We start from the raw sequence: 19,055 nt of genomic DNA on the forward strand, positions 1-19,055 counted from the left end.
CAATTTTGTGTACAATCAGCTGCTGATAGGTCAAAAATAATGGAGATAACTTTTGGGGTTTTTGAGTTATAGCCTTTTGAATTTCGGTGATGTCAAAAAAATAAGCCCAATCGAGCCTGGTGAATTGCGCGAACGGCCATAACTTGCCCAAAAATTTTAAAATTTCCAAATTTTATTATTTGGATCACAAGATCATAGTCAAATCTTGGGGGACTGAGAAAATGAACCAATTTCGTCGGTCCAACACAAAGTTATAAGCTTTTGAAATCTCGGTGATACCAAAAAGTTAAGCCTAATCGAGCGTGGTGCAAAAAATGAAATTTTCAAAATTTTTGTTTTTTTTTCGTTCAAAGTTCATTTTTTTCATCTCGTTTCATAAATTTGAGCTCAGGAAAATTCCAACGAGCCCAAAACGACGTTTGTAGCTCAAGTGTACGTGGAGTAATCATCAGTTGAAAATTTGGGGGGACCCGAATTTCGGCCATTTTGGACGAAAATCGGCCTAAAAGCTAACTTGTTAGTGCAATTTTTTTTCTTGCATTTTTCAAGAGAATTGGGCTGCCCTCCGCTGTCGCAGAGTGCATTCAAAGAAAACTTATCAAATAGATTTGAATACTTACCTATTTAATAAGTTTATCACAACAATTAGGCTAAAAGCAACTGACAGTATCCTGGCTGGTATTCAATCATATGCCACTTACAGTGGATGTGCGGCTATCATGCCATAGATGGTCATTCAAGGCACCTTGTACACGCTCCATAGGTTTTGACCAGCTGATTTGGCCATAAAACACATTGGGCCAAAAAAATTCCAAACAATGTCAATTTTCAGTATTTTGTTTGAAATGCATAAATTATAACGTGAGCGTGCAAAATTTTACATGGTATAAGAGCATATTTTTACTCTCGCGCGAGGGCGACTGTTTTAAAAGTAATGTGCATAGACATAAGCTAGTAAGGATATAAATGAAAGCGGAGTAACTCAAATGCCTACGACCATACCATGTTGAATGCACCGGTTCTCGTCCGATCACCGAAGTTAAGCAACATTGGGCCTGGTTAGTACTTGGATGGGAGACCGCCTGGGAACACCAGGTGTTGCAGGCTTTTATTTAAAGCAAAAGTAATTCTTTTACTTTTATGCGCTAAGAGTTATTGCTGTTTAAATTTCGGTGATGTCAAAAAGTTAAGCCTAATCGAGCGTGGTGCAAAAATTTTCAATGGGTCAAATTTTGGCCAAAACAAAAGAAAATCGAAATTTTTTTTTTGCAGTATCAATTTTGTGTACAATCAGCTGCTGATAGGTCAAAATAATGGAGATAACTTTTGGGGTTTTTGAGTTATAGCCTTTTGAATTTCGGTGATGTCAAAAAAATAAGCCCAATCGAGCCTGGTGAATTGCGCGAACGGCCATAACTTGCTCAAAATTTTTAAAATTTCCAAATTTTATTATTTGGATCACAAGATCATAGTCAAATCTTGGGGGACTGAGAAAATGAACCAACTTCGTCGGTCCAACACAAAGTTATAAGCTTTTGAAATCTCGGTGATACCAAAAAGTTAAGCCTAATCGAGCGTGGTGCAAAAAATGAAAATTTCAAAATTTTTTTTTCGATCATAGTTCATTTTTTTCATCTTGTTTCATAAATTTGAGCTCAGGACAATTCCAACGAGCCCAAAACGACGTTTGTAGCTCAAATGTACGTGGAGTAATCATCAGTTGAAAATTTGGGGGAACCCGAATTTCGGCCATTTTGGACGAAAATCGGCCTAAAAGCTAACTTGTTTGTGCAATTTTTTCTTGCATTTTTCAAGAGAAGTGGGCTGCCCTCCGCTGTCGCAGAGTGCATTCAAAGAAAACTTATCAAATAGATTTGAATACTTACCTATTTAATAAGTTTATCACAACAATTAGGCTAAAAGCAACTGACAGTATCCTGGCTGGTATTCAATCATATGCCACTTACAGTGGATGTGCGGCTATCATGCCATAGATGGTCATTCAAGGCACCTTGTACACGCTCCATAGGTTTTGACTAGCTGATTTGGCCATAAAACACAATGGGCCAAAAAAATTCCAAACAATGTCAATTTTCAGTATTTTGTTTGAAATGCATAAATTATAACGTGAGCGTGCAAAATTTTACATGGTATAAGAGCATATTTTTACTCTCGCGCGAGATGGACTGTTTTAAAAGTAATGTACATAGACATAAGCTAGTAAGGATATAAATGAAAGCGGAGTAACTCTAATGCCTACGACCATACCATGTTGAATGCACCGGTTCTCGTCCGATCACCGAAGTTAAGCAACATTGGGCCTGGTTAGTACTTGGATGGGAGACCGCCTGGGAACACCAGGTGTTGTAGGCTTTTATTTAAAGCAAAAGTAATTCTTTTACTTTTATGCGCTAAGAGTTATTGCTGTTTAAAGTTCGGTGATGTCAAAAAGTTAAGCCTAATCGAGCGTGGTGCAAAAATTTTCAATGGGTCAAATTTTGGCCAAAACAAAAGAAAACCGAAAAATTTCTTTTGCAGTATCAATTTTGTGTACAATCAGCTGCTGATAGGCCAAAAATAATGGAGATAACTTTTGGGGTCTTTGAGTTATAGCCTTTTGAATTTCGGTGATGTCAAAAAATTAAGCCCAATCGAGCCTGGTGAATTGCGCGAACGGCCATAACTTGCCCAAAAATTTTAAAATTTCCAAATTTTATTATTTGGATCACAAGATCATAGTCAAATCTTGGGGGACTGAGAAAATGAACCAATTTCGTCGGTCCAACACAAAGTTATAAGCTTTTGAAATCTCGGTGATACCAAAAAGTTAAGCCTAATCGAGCGTGGTGCAAAAAATGAAATTTTCAAAATTTTTGTTTTTTTTTTTCCTTCAAAGTTCATTTTTTTCATCTCGTTTCATAAATTTGAGCTCAGGACAATTCAAACGAGCCCAAAACAACGTTTGTAGCTCAAGTGTACGTGGAGTAATCATCAGTTGAAAACTTGGGGGGACCCGAGTTTCGGCCATTTTGGACGAAAATCGGCCTAAAAGCTAACTTTTACGTTAGTGCAATTTTTTTTCTTGCATTTTTCAAGAGAATTGGGCTGCCCTCCGCTGTAGCAGAGTGCATTCAAAGAAAACTTATAAAATAGATTTGAATACTTACCTATTTAATAAGTTTATCACAACAATTAGGCTAAAAGCAACTGACAGTATCCTGGCTGGTATTCAATCATATGCCACTTACAGTGGATGTGCGGCTATCATGCCATAGATGGTCATTCAAGGCACCTTGTACACGCTCCATAGGTTTTGACCAGCTGATTTGGCCATAAAACACATTGGGCCAAAAAAATTCCAAACAATGTCAATTTTCAGTATTTTGTTTGAAATGCATAAATTATAACGTGAGCGTGCAAAATTTTACATGGTATAAGAGCATATTTTTTACTCTCGCGCGAGGGCGAGTGTTTTAAAAGTAATGTACATAGACATAAGCTAGTAAGGATATAAATGAAAGCGGAGTAACTCTAATGCCTACGACCATACCATGTTGAATGCACCGGTTCTCGTCCGATCACCGAAGTTAAGCAACATTGGGCCTGGTTAGTACTTGGATGGGAGACCGCCTGGGAACACCAGGTGTTGTAGGCTTTTATTTAAAGCAAAAGTAATTCTTTTACTTTTATGCGCTAAGAGTTATTGCTGTTTAAAGTTCGGTGATGTCAAAAAGTTAAGCCTAATCGAGCGTGGTGCAAAAATTTTCAATGGGTCAAATTTTGGCCAAAACAAAAGAAAACCGAAAAATTTCTTTTGCAGTATCAATTTTGTGTACAATCAGCTGCTGATAGGCCAAAAATAATGGAGATAACTTTTGGGGTCTTTGAGTTATAGCCTTTTGAATTTCGGTGATGTCAAAAAATTAAGCCCAATCGAGCCTGGTGAATTGCGCGAACGGCCATAACTTGCCCAAAAATTTTAAAATTTCCAAATTTTATTATTTGGATCACAAGATCATAGTCAAATCTTGGGGGACTGAGAAAATGAACCAATTTCGTCGGTCCAACACAAAGTTATAAGCTTTTGAAATCTCGGTGATACCAAAAAGTTAAGCCTAATCGAGCGTGGTGCAAAAAATGAAATTTTCAAAATTTTTGTTTTTTTTTTTCGTTCAAAGTTCATTTTTTTCATCTCGTTTCATAAATTTGAGCTCAGGACAATTCAAACGAGCCCAAAACAACGTTTGTAGCTCAAGTGTACGTGGAGTAATCATCAGTTGAAAACTTGGGGGGACCCGAGTTTCGGCCATTTTGGACGAAAATCGGCCTAAAAGCTAACTTTTACGTTAGTGCAATTTTTTTTCTTGCATTTTTCAAGAGAATTGGGCTGCCCTCCGCTGTAGCAGAGTGCATTCAAAGAAAACTTATAAAATAGATTTGAATACTTACCTATTTAATAAGTTTATCACAACAATTAGGCTAAAAGCAACTGACAGTATCCTGGCTGGTATTCAATCATATGCCACTTACAGTGGATGTGCGGCTATCATGCCATAGATGGTCATTCAAGGCACCTTGTACACGCTCCATAGGTTTTGACCAGCTGATTTGGCCATAAAACACATTGGGCCAAAAAAATTCCAAACAATGTCAATTTTCAGTATTTTGTTTGAAATGCATAAATTATAACGTGAGCGTGCAAAATTTTACATGGTATAAGAGCATATTTTTACTCTCGCGCGAGGGCGAGTGTTTTAAAAGTAATGTACATAGACATAAGCTAGTAAGGATATAAATGAAAGCGGAGTAACTCAAATGCCTACGACCATACCATGTTGAATGCACCGGTTCTCGTCCGATCACCGAAGTTAAGCAACATTGGGCCTGGTTAGTACTTGGATGGGAGACCGCCTGGGAACATCAGGTGTTGTAGGCTTTTATTTAAAGCAAAAGTAATTCTTTTACTTTTATGCGCTAAGAGTTATTGCTGTTTAAAGTTCGGTGATGTCAAAAAGTTAAGCCTAATCGAGCGTGGTGCAAAAATTTTCAATGGGTCAAATTTTGGCCAAAACAAAAGAAAACCGAAAAATTTCTATTGCAGTATCAATTTTGTGTACAATCAGCTGCTGATAGGTCAAAAATAATGGAGATAACTTTTGGGGTTTTTGAGTTATAGCCTTTTGAATTTCGGTGATGTCAAAAAAATAAGCCCAATCGAGCCTGGTGAATTGCGCGAACGGCCATAACTTGCCCAAAAATTTTAAAATTTCCAAATTTTATTATTTGGATCACAAGATCATAGTCAAATCTTGGGGGACTGAGAAAATGAACCAATTTCGTCGGTCCAACACAAAGTTATAAGCTTTTGAAATCTCGGTGATACCAAAAAGTTAAGCCTAATCGAGCGTGGTGCAAAAAATGAAATTTTCAAAATTTTTGTTTTTTTTTCGTTCAAAGTTCATTTTTTTCATCATGTTTCATAAATTTGAGCTCAGGAAAATTCCAACGAGCCCAAAACGACGTTTGTAGCTCAAGTATATGTGGAGTAATCATCAGTTGAAAATTTGGGGGGACCCGAATTTCGGCCATTTTGGACGAAAATCGGCCTAAAAGCTAACTCTTTAGTGCAATTTTTTTTCTTGCATTTTTCAAGAGAATTGGGCTGCCCTCCGCTGTAGCAGAGTGCATTCAAAGAAAACTTATAAAATAGATTTGAATACTTACCTATTTAATAAGTTTATCACAACAATTAGGCTAAAAGCAACTGACAGTATCCTGGCTGGTATTCAATCATATGCCACTTACAGTGGATGTGCGGCTATCATGCCATAGATGGTCATTCAAGGCACCTTGTACACGCTCCATAGGTTTTGACCAGCTGATTTGGCCATAAAACACATTGGGCCAAAAAAATTCCAAACAATGTCAATTTTCAGTATTTTGTTTGAAATGCATAAATTATAACGTGAGCGTGCAAAATTTTACATGGTATAAGAGCATATTTTTACTCTCGCGCGAGGGCGACTGTTTTAAAAGTAATGTACATAGACATAAGCTAGTAAGGATATAAATGAAAGCGGAGTAACTCAAATGCCTACGACCATACCATGTTGAATGCACCGATTCTCGTCCGATCACCGAAGTTAAGCAACATTGGGCCTGGTTAGTAATTGGATGGGAGACCGCCTGGGAACACCAGGTGTAGTAGGCTTTTATTTAAAGCAAAAGTAATTCTTTTACTTTTATGCGCTAAGAGTTATTGCTGTTTAAAGTTCGGTGATGTCAAAAAGTTAAGCCTAATCGAGCGTGGTGCAAAAATTTTCAATGGGTCAAATTTTGGCCAAAACAAAAGAAAACCGAAAATTTTCTTTTGCAGTATCAATTTTGTGTACAATCAGCTGCTGATAGGTCAAAAATAATGGAGATAACTTTTGGGGTTTTTGAGTTAGAGCCTTTTGAATTTCGGTGATGTCAAAAAAATAAGCCCAATCGAGCCTGGTGAATTGCGCGAACGGCCATAACTTGCCCAAAAATTTTAAAATTTCCAAATTTTATTATTTGGATCACAAGATCATAGTCAAATCTTGGGGGACTGAGAAAATGAACCAATTTCGTCGGTCCAACACAAAGTTATAAGCTTTTGAAATCTCGGTGATACCAAAAAGTTAAGCCTAATCGAGCGTGGTGCAAAAAATGAAATTTTCAAAATTTTTGTTTTTTTTTTCGTTCAAAGTTCAGTTTTTTCATCTCGTTTCATAAATTTGAGCTCAGGACAATTCCAACGAGCCCAAAACGACGTTTGTAGCTCAAGTGTACGTGGAGTAATCATCAGTTGAAAATTTGGGGGGACCCGAATTTCGGCCATTTTGGACGAAAGTCGGCCTAAAAGCTAACTTGTTAGTGCAATTTTTTTTCTTGCATTTTTCAAGAGAATTGGACTGCCCTCCGCTGTAGCAGAGTGCATTCAAAGAAAACTTATCAAATAGATTTGAATACTTACCTATTTAATAAGTTTATCACAACAATTAGGCTAAAAGCAACTGACAGTATCCTGGCTGGTATTCAATCATATGCCACTTACAGTGGATGTGCGGCTATCATTCCATAGATGGTCATTCAAGGCACCTTGTACACGCTCCATAGGTTTTGACCAGCTGATTTGGCCATAAAACAAATTGGGCCAAAAAAATTCCAAACAATGTCAATTTTCAGTATTTTGTTTGAAATGCATAAATTATAACGTGAGCGTGCAAAATTTTACATGGTATAGGAATATTTTTACTCTCGCGCGAGGGCGACTGTTTTAAAAGTAATGTACATAGACATAAGCTAGTAAGGATATAAATGAAAGCGGAGTAACTCAAATGCCTACGACCATACCATGTTGAATGCACCGGTTCTCGTCCGATCACCGAAGTTAAGCAACATTGGGCCTGGTTAGTACTTGGATGGGAGACCGCCTGGGAACACAAGGTGTTGTAGGCTTTTATTTAAAGCAAAAGTAATTCTTTTACTTTTAAGCGCTAAGAGTTATTGCTGTTTAAAGTTCGGTGATGTCAAAAAGTTAAGCCTAAACGAGCGTGGTGCAAAAATTTTCAATGGGTCAAATTTTGGCCAAAACAAAAGAAAACCGAAAAATTTCTTTTGCAGTATCATTTTTGTGTACAATCAGCTGCTGATAGGTCAAAAGTAATGGAGATAACTTTTGGGGTTTTTGAGTTATAGCCTTTTGAATTTCGGTGATGTCAAAAAAATAAGCCCAATCGAGCCTGGTGAATTGCGCGAACGGCCATAACTTGCCCAAAAATTTTAAAATTTCCAAATTTTATTCTTTGGATCAAAAGATCATAGTCAAATCTTGGGGGACTGAGAAAATGAACCAATTTCGTCGGTCCAACACAAAGTTATAAGCTTTTGAAATCTCGGTGATACCAAAAAGTTAAGCCTAATCGAGCGTGGTGCAAAAAATGAAATTTTCAAAATTTTTGTTTTTTTTTCGTTCAAAGTTCATTTTTTTCATCTCGTTTCATAAATTTGAGCTCAGGACAATTCCAACGAGCCCAAAACGACGTTTGTAGCTCAAGTGTACGTGGAGTAATCATCAGTTGAAAATTTGGGGGGACCCGAATTTCGGCCATTTTGGACGAAAATCGGCCTAAAAGCTAACTTGTTAGTGCAATTTTTTTTCTTGCATTTTTCAAGAGAATTGGGCTGCCCTCCGCTGTCGCAGAGTGCATTCAAAGAAAACTTATCAAATAGATTTGAATACTTACCTATTTAATAAGTTTATCACAACAATTAGGCTCAAAGCAACTGACAGTATCCTGGCTGGTATTCAATCATATGCCACTTACAGTGGATGTGCGGCTATCATGCCATAGATGGTCATTCAAGGCACCTTGTACACGCTCCATAGGTTTTGACCAGCTGATTTGGCCATAAAACACATTGGGCCAAAAAAATTCCAAACAATGTCAATTTTCAGTATTTTGTTTGAAATGCATAAATTATAACGTGAGCGTGCAAAATTTTACATGGTATAAGAGCATACTTTTACTCTCGCGCGAGGGCGACTGTTTTAAAAGTAATGTACATAGACATAAGCTAGTAAGGATATAAATGAAAGCGGAGTAATTCAAATGCCTACGACCATACCATGTTGAATGCACCGGTTCTCGTCCGATCACCGAAGTTAAGCAACATTGGGCCTGGTTAGTACTTGGATGGGAGACCGCCTGGGAACACCAGGTGTTGTAGGCTTTTATTTAAAGCAAAAGTAATTCTTTTACTTTTATGCGCTAAGAGTTATTGCTGTTTAAAGTTCGGTGATGTCAAAAAGTTAAGCCTAATCGAGCGTGGTGCAAAAATTTTCAATGGGTCAAATTTTGGCCAAAACAAAAGAAAACCGAAAAATTTCTTTTGCAGTATCATTTTTGTGTACAATCAGCTGCTGATAGGTCAAAAATAATGGAGATAACTTTTGGGGTCTTTGAGTTATAGCCTTTTGAATTTCGGTGATGTCAAAAAAATAAGCCCAAGCGAGCCTGGTGAATTGCGCGAACGGCCATAACTTGCCGAAAAATTTTAAAATTTCCAAATTTTATTATTTGGATCACAAGATCATAGTCAAATCTTGGGGGACTGAGAAAATGAACCAATTTCGTCGGTCCAACACAAAGTTATAAGCTTTTGAAATCTCGGTGATACCAAAAAGTTAAGCCTAATCGAGCGTGGTGCAAAAAATGAAATTTTCAAAATTTTTGTTTTTTTTTTCGTTAAAAGTTCATTTTTTCATCTTGTTTCATAAATTTGAGCTCAGGACAATTCCAACGAGCCCAAAACGACGTTTGTAGCTCAAGTGTACGTGGAGTAATCATCAGTTGAAAATTTAGGGGGACCCGAATTTCGGCCATTTTGGACGAAAATCGGCCTAAAAGCTAACTTGTTAGTGCAATTTTTTTTCTTGCATTTTTCAAGAGAATTGGACTGCCCTCCGCTGTCGCAGAGTGCATTCAAAGAAAACTTATCAAATAGATTTGAATACTTCCCTATTTAATAAGTTTATCACAACAATTAGGCTAAAAGCAACTGACAGTATCCTGGCTGGTATTCAATCATATGCCACTTACAGTGGATGTGCGGCTATCATTCCATAGATGGTCATTCAAGGCACCTTGTACACGCTCCATAGGTTTTGACCAGCTGATTTGGCCATAAAACAAATTGGGCCAAAAAAATTCCAAACAATGTCAATTTTCAGTATTTTGTTTGAAATGCATAAATTATAACGTGAGCGTGCAAAATTTTACATGGTATAGGAATATTTTTACTCTCGCGCGAGGGCGACTGTTTTAAAAGTAATGTACATAGACATAAGCTAGTAAGGATATAAATGAAAGCGGAGTAACTCAAATGCCTACGACCATACCATGTTGAATGCACCGGTTCTCGTCCGATCACCGAAGTTAAGCAACATTGGGCCTGGTTAGTACTTGGATGGGAGACCGCCTGGGAACACCAGGTGTTGTAGGCTTTTATTTAAAGCAAAAGTAATTCTTTTACTTTTAAGCGCTAAGAGTTATTGCTGTTTAAAGTTCGGTGATGTCAAAAAGTTAAGCCTAAACGAGCGTGGTGCAAAAATTTTCAATGGGTCAAATTTTGGCCAAAACAAAAGAAAACCGAAAAATTTCTTTTGCAGTATCATTTTTGTGTACAATCAGCTGCTGATAGGTCAAAAGTAATGGAGATAACTTTTGGGGTTTTTGAGTTATAGCCTTTTGAATTTCGGTGATGTCAAAAAAATAAGCCCAATCGAGCCTGGTGAATTGCGCGAACGGCCATAACTTGCCCAAAAATTTTAAAATTTCCAAATTTTATTCTTTGGATCACAAGATCATAGTCAAATCTTGGGGGACTGAGAAAATGAACCAATTTCGTCGGTCCAACACAAAGTTATAAGCTTTTGAAATCTCGGTGATACCAAAAAGTTAAGCCTAATCGAGCGTGGTGCAAAAAATGAAATTTTCAAAATTTTTGTTTTTTTTTCGTTCAAAGTTCATTTTTTTCATCTCGTTTCATAAATTTGAGCTCAGGACAATTCCAACGAGCCAAAACGACGTTTGTAGCTCAAGTGTACGTGGAGTAATCATCAGTTGAAAATTTGGGGGGACCCGAATTTCGGCCATTTTGGACGAAAATCGGCCTAAAAGCTAACTTGTTAGTGCAATTTTTTTTCTTGCATTTTTCAAGAGAATTGGGCTGCCCTCCGCTGTCGCAGAGTGCATTCAAAGAAAACTTATCAAATAGATTTGAATACTTACCTATTTAATAAGTTTATCACAACAATTAGGCTCAAAGCAACTGACAGTATCCTGGCTGGTATTCAATCATATGCCACTTACAGTGGATGTGCGGCTATCATGCCATAGATGGTCATTCAAGGCACCTTGTACACGCTCCATAGGTTTTGACCAGCTGATTTGGCCATAAAACACATTGGGCCAAAAAAATTCCAAACAATGTCAATTTTCAGTATTTTGTTTGAAATGCATAAATTATAACGTGAGCGTGCAAAATTTTACATGGTATAAGAGCATACTTTTACTCTCGCGCGAGGGCGACTGTTTTAAAAGTAATGTACATAGACATAAGCTAGTAAGGATATAAATGAAAGCGGAGTAACTCAAATGCCTACGACCATACCATGTTGAATGCACCGGTTCTCGTCCGATCACCGAAGTTAAGCAACATTGGGCCTGGTTAGTACTTGGATGGGAGACCGCCTGGGAACACCAGGTGTTGTAGGCTTTTATTTAAAGCAAAAGTAATTCTTTTACTTTTATGCGCTAAGAGTTATTGCTGTTTAAAGTTCGGTGATGTCAAAAAGTTAAGCCTAATCGAGCGTGGTGCAAAATTTTTCAATGGGTCAAATTTTGGCCAAAACAAAAGAAAACCGAAAAATTTCTTTTGCAGTATCATTTTTGTGTACAATCAGCTGCTGATAGGTCAAAAATAATGGAGATAACTTTTGGGGTCTTTGAGTTATAGCCTTTTGAATTTCGGTGATGTCAAAAAAATAAGCCCAAGCGAGCCTGGTGAATTGCGCGAACGGCCATAACTTGCCGAAAAATTTTAAAATTTCCAAATTTTATTATTTGGATCACAAGATCATAGTCAAATCTTGGGGGACTGAGAAAATGAACCAATTTCGTCGGTCCAACACAAAGTTATAAGCTTTTGAAATCTCGGTGATACCAAAAAGTTAAGCCTAATCGAGCGTGGTGCAAAAAATGAAATTTTCAAAATTTTTGTTTTTTTTTTCGTTAAAAGTTCATTTTTTCATCTTGTTTCATAAATTTGAGCTCAGGACAATTCCAACGAGCCCAAAACGACGTTTGTAGCTCAAGTGTACGTGGAGTAATCATCAGTTGAAAATTTAGGGGGACCCGAATTTCGGCCATTTTGGACGAAAATCGGCCTAAAAGCTAACTTGTTAGTGCAATTTTTTTTCTTGCATTTTTCAAGAGAATTGGACTGCCCTCCGCTGTCGCAGAGTGCATTCAAAGAAAACTTATCAAATAGATTTGAATACTTCCCTATTTAATAAGTTTATCACAACAATTAGGCTAAAAGCAACTGACAGTATCCTGGCTGGTATTCAATCATATGCCACTTACAGTGGATGTGCGGCTTTCATTCCATAGATGGTCATTCAAGGCACCTTGTACACGCTCCATAGGTTTTGACCAGCTGATTTGGTCATAAAACAAATTGGGCCAAAAAATTCCAAACAATGTCAATTTTCAGTATTTTGTTTGAAATGCATAAATTATAACGTGAGCGTGCAAAATTTTACATGGTATAGGCATATTTTTACTCTCGCGCGAGGGCGACTGTTTTAAAAGTAATGTACATAGACATAAGCTAGTAAGGATATAAATGAAAGCGGAGTAACTCAAATGCCTACGACCATACCATGTTGAATGCACCGGTTCTCGTCCGATCACCGAAGTTAAGCAACATTGGGCCTGGTTAGTACTTGGATGGGAGACCGCATGGGAACATCAGGTGTTGTAGGCTTTTATTTAAAGCAAAAGTAATTCTTTTACTTTTAAGCGCTAAGAGTTATTGCTGTTTAAAGTTCGGTGATGTCAAAAAGTTAAGCCTAATCGAGCGTGGTGCAAAAATTTTCAATGGGTCAAATTTTGGCCAAAACAAAAGAAAACCGAAAAATTTCTTTTGCAGTATCAATTTTGTGTACAATCAGCTGCTGATAGGTCAAAAATAATGGAGATAAATTTTGGGGTCATTGAGTTATAGCCTTTTGAATTTCGGTGATACCAAAAAGTTAAGCCTAATCGAGCGTGGTGCAAAAAATGAAATTTTCAAAATTTTGTTTTTTTTTTTCGTTCAAAGTTCATTTTTTTCATCTTGTTTCATAAATTTGAGCTCAGGACAATCCCAACGAGCCCAAAACGACGTTTGTAGCTCAAGTGTACGTGGAGTAATCATCAGCTGAAAACTTGGAGGGACCCGAATTTCGGCCATTTTGGACGAAAATCGGCCTAAAAGCTAACTTGTTAGTGCAATTTTTTTTCTTGCATTTTTCAAGAGAATTGGACTGCCCTCCGCTGTCGCAGAGTGCATTCAAAGAAAACTTATCAAATAGATTTGAATACTTACCTATTTAATAAGTTTATCACAACAATTAGGCTAAAAGCAACTGACAGTATCCTGGCTGGTATTCAATCATATGCCACTTACAGTGGATGTGCGGCTATCATTCCATAGATGGTCATTCAAGGCACCTTGTACACGCTCCATAGGTTTTGACCAGCTGATTTGGCCATAAAACAAATTGGGCCAAAAAAATTCCAAACAATGTCAATTTTCAGTATTTTGTTTGAAATGCATAAATTATAACGTGAGCGTGCAAAATTTTACATGGTATAGGCATATTTTTACTCTCGCGCGAGGGCGACTGTTTTAAAAGTAATGTACATAGACATAAGCTAGTAAGGATATAAATGAAAGCGGAGTAACTCAAATGCCTACGACCATACCATGTTGAATGCACCGGTTCTCGTCCGATCACCGAAGTTAAGCAACATTGGGCCTGGTTAGTACTTGGATGGGAGACCGCCTGGGAACACCAGGTGTTGTAGGCTTTTATTTAAAGCAAAAGTAATTCTTTTACTTTTAAGCGCTAAGAGTTATTGCTGTTTAAAGTTCGGTGATGTCAAAAAGTTAAGCCTAATCGAGCGTGGTGCAAAAATTTTCAATGGGTCAAATTTTGGCCAAAACAAAAGAAAACCGAAAAATTTCTTTTGCAGTATCAATTTTGTGTACAATCAGCTGCTGATAGGTCAAAAATAATGGAGATAACTTTTGGGGTCTTTGAGTTATAGCCTTTTGAATTTCGGTGATACCAAAAAGTTAAGCCTAATCGAGCCTGGTGAATTGCGCGAACGGCCATAACTTGCCCAAAAATTTTAAAATTTCCAAATTTTATTATTTGGATCACAAGATCATAGTCAAATCTTGGGGGACTGAGAAAATGAACCAATTTCGGCGGTCCAACACAAAGTTATAAGCTTTTGAAATCTCGGTGATACCAAAAAGTTAAGCCTAATCGAGCGTGGTGCAAAAAAAGAAATTTTCAAAATTTTTGTTTTTTTTTCGTTCAAAGTTCATTTTTTTCATCTTGTTTCATAAATTTGAGCTCAGGACAATCCCAACGAGCCCAAAACGACGTTTGTAGCTCAAGTGTACGTGGAGTAATCATCAGCTGAAAATTTGGGGGGACCCGAATTTCGGCCATTTTGGACGAAAATCGGCCTAAAAGCTAACTTTTAAGTTAGTGCAATTTTTTTTCTTGCATTTTTCAAGAGAATTGGGCTGCCCTCCGCTGTCGCAGAGTGCATTCAAAGAAAACTTATCAAATAGATTTGAATACTTACCTATTTAATAAGTTTATCACAACAATTAGGCTAAAAGCAACTGACAGTATCCTGGCTAGTATTCAATCATATGCCACTTACAGTGGATGTGCGGCTATCATGCCACAGATGGTCATTCAAGGCACCTTGTACACGCTCCATAGGTTTTGACCAGCTGATTTGGCCATAAAACACATTGGGCCAAAAAAATTCCAAACAATGTCAATTTTCAGTATTTTGTTTGAAATGCATAAACTATAACGTGAGCGTGCAAAATTTTACATGGTATAAGAGCATATTTTTACTCTCGCGCGAGGGCGAGTGTTTTAAAAGTAATGTACATAGACATAAGCTAGTAAGGATATAAATGAAAGCGGAGTAACTCAAATGCCTACGACCATACCATGTTGAATGCACCGGTTCTCGTCCGATCACCGAAGTTAAGCAACATTGGGCCTGGTTAGTACTTGGATGGGAGACCGCCTGGGAACACCAGGTGTTGTAGGCTTTTATTTAAAGCAAAAGTAATTCTTTTACTTTTAAGCGCTAAGAGTTATTGCTGTTTAAAGTTCGGTGATGTCAAAAAGTTAAGCCTAATCGAGCGTGGTGCAAAAATTTTCAATGGGTCAAATTTTGGCCAAAACAAAAGAAAACCGAAAAATTTCTTTTGCAGTATCAATTTTGTGTACAATCAGCTGCTGATAGGTCAAAAATAATGGAGATAACTTTTGGGGTCTTTGAGTTATAGCCTTTTGAATTTCGGTGATGTCAAAAAATTAAGCCCAATCGAGCCTGGTGAATTGCGCGAACGGCCATAACTTGCCCAAAAATTTTAAAATTTCCAAATTTTATTATTTGGATCACAAGATCATAGTCAAATCTTGGGGGACTGAGAAAATGAACCAATTTCGTCGGTCCAACACAAAGTTATAAGCTTTTGAAATCTCGGTGATACCAAAAAGTTAAGCCTAATCGAGCGTGGTGCAAAAAATGAAATTTTCAAAATTTTTGTTTTTTTTTTCGTTCAAAGTTCATTTTTTTCATCTCGTTTCATAAATTTGAGCTCAGGACAATTCCAACGAGCCTAAAACGACGTTTGTAGCTCAAGTGTACGTGGAGTAATCATCAGTTGAAAATTTGGGGGGACCCGAATTTCGGCCATTTTGGACGAAAATCGGCCTAAAAGCTAACTTGTTAGTGCAATTTTTTTTCTTGCATTTTTCAAGAGAATTGGGCTGCCCTCCGCTGTCGCAGAGTGCATTCAAAGAAAACTTATCAAATAGATTTGAATACTTACCTATTTAATAAATTTATCACAACAATTAGGCTAAAAGCAACTGACAGTATCCTGGCTGGTATTCAATCATATGCCACTTACAGTGGATGTGCGGCTATCATGCCAAAGATGGTCATTCAAGGCACCTTGTACACGCTCCATAGTTTTTGACCAGCTGATTTGGCCATAAAACACATTGGGCCAAAAAAATTCCAAACAATGTCAATTTTCAGTATTTTGTTTGAAATGCATAAATTATAACGTGAGCGTTCAAAATTTTACATGGTATAAGAGCATATTTTTACTCTCGCGCGAGGGCGACTGTTTTAAAAGTAATGTACATAGACATAAGCTAGTAAGGTTATAAATGAAAGCGGAGTAACTCAAATCCCTACGACCATACCATGTTGAATGCACCGGTTCCCGTCCGATCACCGAAGTTAAGCAACATTGGGCCTGGTTAGTACTTGGATGGGAGACCGCCTGGGAACACCAGGTGCTGTAAGCTTTTATTTAAAGCAAAAGTAATTCTTTTACTTTTATGCGCTAAGAGTTATTGCTGTTTAAAGTTCGGTGATGTCAAAAAGTTAAGCCTAATCGAGCGTGGTGCAAAAATTTTCAATGGGTCAAATTTTGGCCAAAACAAAAGAAAACCGAAAAATTTCTTTTGCAGTATCAATTTTGTGTACAATCAGCTGCTGATAGGTCAAAAATAATGGAGATAACTTTTGGGGTCTTTGAGTTATAGCCTTTTGAATTTCGGTGATGTCAAAAAATTAAGCCCAATCGAGCCTGGTGAATTGCGCGAACGGCCATAACTTGCCCAAAAATTTTAAAATTTCCAAATTTTATTATTTGGATCACAAGATCATAGTCAAATCTTGGGGGACTGAGAAAATGAACCAATTTCGTCGGTCCAACACAAAGTTATAAGCTTTTGAAATCTCGGTGATACCAAAAAGTTAAGCCTAATCGAGCGTGGTGCAAAAAATGAAATTTGCAAAATTTTTGTTTTTTTTTCCCCTTCAAAGTTCATTTTTTTCATCTCGTTTCATAAATTTGAGCTCAGGACAATTCCAACGAGCCCAAAACGACGTTTGTAGCTCAAGTGTACGTGGAGTAATCATCAGTTGAAAATTTGGGGGGACCCGAATTTCGGCCATTTTGGACGAAAATCGGCCTAAAAGCTAACTTGTTAGTGCAATTTTTTTTCTTGCATTTTTCAAGAGAATTGGGCTGCCCTCCGCTGTCGCAGAGTGCATTCAAAGAAAACTTATCAAATAGATTTGAATACTTACCTATTTAATAAGTTTATCACAACAATTAGGCTAAAAGCAACTGACAGTATCCTGGCTGGTATTCATTCATATGCCACTTACAGTGGATGTGCGGCTATCATGCCAAAGATGGTCATTCAAGGCACCTTGTACACGCTCCATAGGTTTTGACCAGCTGATTTGGCCATAAAACACATTGGGCCAAAAAAGTTCCAAACAATGTCAATTTTCAGTATTTTGTTTGAAATGCATAAATTATAACGTGAGCGTTCAAAATTTTACATGGTATAAGAGCATATTTTTACTCTCGCGCGAGGGCGACTGTTTTAAAAGTAATGTACATAGACATAGGCTAGTAAGGTTATAAATGAAAGCGGAGTAACTCAAATCCCTACGACCATACCATGTTGAATGCACCGGTTCTCGTCCGATCACCGAAGTTAAGCAACATTGGGCCTGGTTAGTACTTGGATGGGAGACCGCCTGGGAACACCAGGTGCTGTAAGCTTTTATTTAAAGCAAAAGTAATTCTTTTACTTTTATGCGCTAAGAGTTATTGCTGTTTAAAGTTCGGTGATGTCAAAAAGTTAAGCCTAATCGAGCGTGGTGCAAAAATTTTCAATGGGTCAAATTTTGGCCAAAACAAAAGAAAACCGAAAAATTTCTTTTGCAGTATCAATTTTGTGTACAATCAGCTGCTGATAGGTCAAAAATAATGGAGATAACTTTTGGGGTCTTTGAGTTATAGCCTTTTGAATTTCGGTGATGTCAAAAAATTAAGCCCAATCGAGCCTGGTGAATTGCGCGAACGGCCATAACTTGCCCAAAAATTTTAAAATTTCCAAATTTTATTATTTGGATCACAAGATCATAGTCAAATCTTGGGGGACTGAGAAAATGAACCAATTTCGTCGGTCCAACACAAAGTTATAAGCTTTTGAAATCTCGGTGATACCAAAAAGTTAAGCCTAATCGAGCGTGGTGCAAAAAATGAAATTTGCAAAATTTTTGTTTTTTTTTTCCCTTCAAAGTTCATTTTTTTCATCTCGTTTCATAAATTTGAGCTCAGGAAAATTCCAACGAGCCCAAAACGACGTTTGTAGCTCAAGTGTACGTGGAGTAATCATCAGTTGAAAATTTGGGGGGACCCGAATTTCGGCCATTTTGGACGAAAATCGGCCTAAAAGCTAACTTGTTAGTGCAATTTTTTTTCTTGCATTTTTCAAGAGAATTGGGCTGCCCTCCGCTGTCGCAGAGTGCATTCAAAGAAAACTTATCAAATAGATTTGAATACTTACCTATTTAATAAGTTTATCACAACAATTAGGCTAAAAGCAACTGACAGTATCCTGGCTGGTATTCAATCATATGCCACTTACAGTGGATGTGCGGCTATCATGCCATAGATGGTCATTCAAGGCACCTTGTACACGCTCCATAGGTTTTGACCAGCTGATTTGGTCATAAAACACATTGGGCCAAAAAAATTCCAAACAATGTCAATTTTCAGTATTTTGTTTGAAATGCATAAATTATAACGTGAGCGTGCAAAATTTTACATGGTATAAGAGCATATTTTTACTCTCGCGCGAGGGCGACTGTTTTAAAAGTAATGTACATAGACATAAGCTAGTAAGGATATAAATGAAAGCGGAGTAACTCAAATGTCTACGAGCATACCATGTTGAATGCACCGGTTCTCGTCCGATCACCGAAGTTAAGCAACATTGGGCCTGGTTAGCACTTGGATGGGAGACCGCCTGGGAACACCAGGTGTTGTAGGCTTTTATTTAAAGCAAAAGTAATTCTTTTACTTTTATGCGCTAAGAGTTATTGCTGTTTAAAGTTCGGTGATGTCAAAAAGTTAAGCCTAATCGAGCGTGGTGCAAAAATTTTCAATGGGTCAAACTTTGGCCAAAACAAAAGAAAACCGAAAAATTTCTTTTGCAGTATCAATTTTGTGTACAATCAGCTGCTGATAGGTTAAAAATAATGGAGATAACTTTTGGGGTCTTTGAGTTATAGCCTTTTGAATTTCGGTGATGTCAAAAAAATAAGCCCAAT

The 19,055-nt window shown here is 37.4% G+C and overlaps 15 non-coding genes across 15 annotated transcripts; all 15 read left to right on the forward strand.

Annotated features, from left to right (window-relative positions):
* Positions 1-988: 988 nt before the first annotated feature.
* LOC134849052 (5S ribosomal RNA) lies at positions 989-1,107 on the forward strand. Its single transcript, XR_010163096.1, has one exon. It is a non-coding gene; the product is annotated as a 5S ribosomal RNA (ribosomal RNA).
* A 1,147-nt stretch (positions 1,108-2,254) lies between these two features.
* Positions 2,255-2,373, forward strand: LOC134849264 (5S ribosomal RNA). Its single transcript, XR_010163298.1, has one exon. It is a non-coding gene; the product is annotated as a 5S ribosomal RNA (ribosomal RNA).
* Positions 2,374-3,536: 1,163 nt separating this feature from the next.
* LOC134849275 (5S ribosomal RNA) lies at positions 3,537-3,655 on the forward strand. The gene has a single exon (XR_010163301.1). It is a non-coding gene; the product is annotated as a 5S ribosomal RNA (ribosomal RNA).
* Positions 3,656-4,817: 1,162 nt separating this feature from the next.
* Positions 4,818-4,936, forward strand: LOC134850221 (5S ribosomal RNA). The gene has a single exon (XR_010164191.1). It is a non-coding gene; the product is annotated as a 5S ribosomal RNA (ribosomal RNA).
* A 1,156-nt stretch (positions 4,937-6,092) lies between these two features.
* LOC134849259 (5S ribosomal RNA) lies at positions 6,093-6,211 on the forward strand. Its single transcript, XR_010163294.1, has one exon. It is a non-coding gene; the product is annotated as a 5S ribosomal RNA (ribosomal RNA).
* Positions 6,212-7,366: 1,155 nt separating this feature from the next.
* Positions 7,367-7,485, forward strand: LOC134849132 (5S ribosomal RNA). Its single transcript, XR_010163172.1, has one exon. It is a non-coding gene; the product is annotated as a 5S ribosomal RNA (ribosomal RNA).
* A 1,156-nt stretch (positions 7,486-8,641) lies between these two features.
* Positions 8,642-8,760, forward strand: LOC134849286 (5S ribosomal RNA). Its single transcript, XR_010163312.1, has one exon. It is a non-coding gene; the product is annotated as a 5S ribosomal RNA (ribosomal RNA).
* A 1,154-nt stretch (positions 8,761-9,914) lies between these two features.
* LOC134849298 (5S ribosomal RNA) lies at positions 9,915-10,033 on the forward strand. Its single transcript, XR_010163323.1, has one exon. It is a non-coding gene; the product is annotated as a 5S ribosomal RNA (ribosomal RNA).
* A 1,155-nt stretch (positions 10,034-11,188) lies between these two features.
* Positions 11,189-11,307, forward strand: LOC134849310 (5S ribosomal RNA). The gene has a single exon (XR_010163334.1). It is a non-coding gene; the product is annotated as a 5S ribosomal RNA (ribosomal RNA).
* Positions 11,308-12,460: 1,153 nt separating this feature from the next.
* Positions 12,461-12,579, forward strand: LOC134848933 (5S ribosomal RNA). The gene has a single exon (XR_010162983.1). It is a non-coding gene; the product is annotated as a 5S ribosomal RNA (ribosomal RNA).
* Positions 12,580-13,548: 969 nt separating this feature from the next.
* Positions 13,549-13,667, forward strand: LOC134849321 (5S ribosomal RNA). The gene has a single exon (XR_010163345.1). It is a non-coding gene; the product is annotated as a 5S ribosomal RNA (ribosomal RNA).
* A 1,160-nt stretch (positions 13,668-14,827) lies between these two features.
* LOC134849333 (5S ribosomal RNA) lies at positions 14,828-14,946 on the forward strand. Its single transcript, XR_010163357.1, has one exon. It is a non-coding gene; the product is annotated as a 5S ribosomal RNA (ribosomal RNA).
* Positions 14,947-16,103: 1,157 nt separating this feature from the next.
* On the forward strand, positions 16,104-16,222 carry LOC134849198 (5S ribosomal RNA). Its single transcript, XR_010163236.1, has one exon. It is a non-coding gene; the product is annotated as a 5S ribosomal RNA (ribosomal RNA).
* Positions 16,223-17,380: 1,158 nt separating this feature from the next.
* Positions 17,381-17,499, forward strand: LOC134849217 (5S ribosomal RNA). The gene has a single exon (XR_010163254.1). It is a non-coding gene; the product is annotated as a 5S ribosomal RNA (ribosomal RNA).
* A 1,158-nt stretch (positions 17,500-18,657) lies between these two features.
* On the forward strand, positions 18,658-18,776 carry LOC134849239 (5S ribosomal RNA). Its single transcript, XR_010163275.1, has one exon. It is a non-coding gene; the product is annotated as a 5S ribosomal RNA (ribosomal RNA).
* The last annotated feature ends 279 nt before the right edge of the window (positions 18,777-19,055 follow it).

Source organism: Symsagittifera roscoffensis, chromosome 6 (genome assembly GCF_963678635.1).
Source record: "Symsagittifera roscoffensis chromosome 6, txSymRosc1.1, whole genome shotgun sequence".
Lineage (NCBI taxonomy): Eukaryota > Metazoa > Xenacoelomorpha > Acoela > Convolutidae > Symsagittifera > Symsagittifera roscoffensis.